Raw genomic sequence first — 1,481 nt, forward strand, 5'->3', positions numbered from 1 at the left:
CAGACTCATTGATGACCTCAGTATCTCCTAAGCTTGATGCATCAAGAAAATGGTGACACTAAAGAGATAGAGAAACAAAAAGAGGAATGAGAGGAAGGTGTACAGCACTAAATTGTTATTAAAAAAGTAATAGTAATGGCAATGGTAACTTCATTGCCATCTGTGCTCAGAAGGCAATGTCATTGTTAATGAATTTATCTGAGAATACATTGTACATTCATGTACAGTCAGGGACTCAGTGACATAGGCCTGTGACAACTACCATTACAATTACTTAGTAATCCATTAACTCAAATACATGTACATTTACATCACATACGACTTATCATTGCATTAGTGCATATTAATCTTAACACAGCCTTTATATGATAATGTCTATGGAACAAACTGTTTCTTGATTATGAGTATAGTTAACAGCACTAAAAGAGAGAGTGAAAGAGTGTGTAAATTTAAGTGACGTTGATGTTCAAACATTGTACTTTTTCAAATGGGACATGCTTTGAATTCTCTTAGCATTTTGTCATAATTCTATTCTCCTGTACAATAAATGACATATCAATTATTACTGACTAAAGGACACTCACTATCCCTCATTTACTGTACATGTGTACATGCACTGAATAAAACATGCACTGTAATGTAAATTGTGTCTTACCATCATGTTGTTAGGATTGTTCTGTTCCCACATCTTTCGCCAAAAATAAAAAGCAGGTGGATTTCATGGGATCTTGAATCTTGACAAGCAATGCATCTGTGACCCAAAACTGTTACAATACTATAATAAAAAATAGTAAAAAACATGACATTGACATACATAACGTATAATACAGTTCCTTACTGATACTATAAGCTTGTGTTAACACAAAAAGACAAAGAACATGAGAGACAGGAGAATCCTTTATAGGACGAAAAGAGAAAGAGCAAAAGTTAGATGTACATTTACATGTACTAGGTGGAGAGAAAGGCAAAAGAAAGGAAGAAATATCAATATGAGACAAAGATATACAAGAATAGTAGTCCAGGAATACAACAACAAGAATAGAGAATTGCATTATTAATAATTACATCAGTATTTAGTAGCTATCATGATAGTCATTAGTATTATTGCAGCTAACAGAATATAATCATTTCTTAGTATACATGTGAATGGTACATGTAATTATGTATCATAACCCTTAGTACAACTTGCGATGTAAATGGTACCTCTACCAAACCAGACTAAATTACATGTACTGTGTTGGATTTCTAGGCTAGGAACCATTACAAAGGATCATTATCATTGTAACAGCCTAACTTGATGAACAGAATTATTAGTTATTATTGTGATATCAAAATGAGATATCATGCTGGTAAAACAACATTTAATATTCTTCACCATTAAGTACTTATTAATAACACACGTACATGTCAAGATTGCATATTACTCATCTATAGTATACTATTACAAGATGCATAAACAGCTACAAGGATTATTATAATAC

The 1,481-nt window shown here is 32.1% G+C and overlaps 1 long non-coding RNA gene across 2 annotated transcripts; it reads right to left on the reverse strand.

Moving 5' to 3' along the window:
- Positions 1-7: 7 nt before the first annotated feature.
- LOC109587905 (uncharacterized) lies at positions 8-1,472 on the reverse strand. 2 transcript variants are annotated; one of them, XR_002187865.1, is made up of 4 exons: positions 839-1,472; positions 656-775; positions 480-536; positions 8-419 (listed from the first exon to the last, which is right to left on the reverse strand). It is a non-coding gene; the product is annotated as an uncharacterized LOC109587905 (long non-coding RNA). The 2 variants fall into 2 exon arrangements; XR_002187864.1 differs by lacking the exons at positions 8-419; positions 480-536 and having other exon boundaries at positions 613-775.
- Between the last annotated feature and the right edge of the window lie 9 nt (positions 1,473-1,481).

The sequence above is a fragment of the Amphimedon queenslandica genome, unplaced genomic scaffold (assembly GCF_000090795.2).
Source record: "Amphimedon queenslandica unplaced genomic scaffold, v1.1 AMPQUscaffold_12395, whole genome shotgun sequence".
NCBI lineage: Eukaryota > Metazoa > Porifera > Demospongiae > Haplosclerida > Niphatidae > Amphimedon > Amphimedon queenslandica.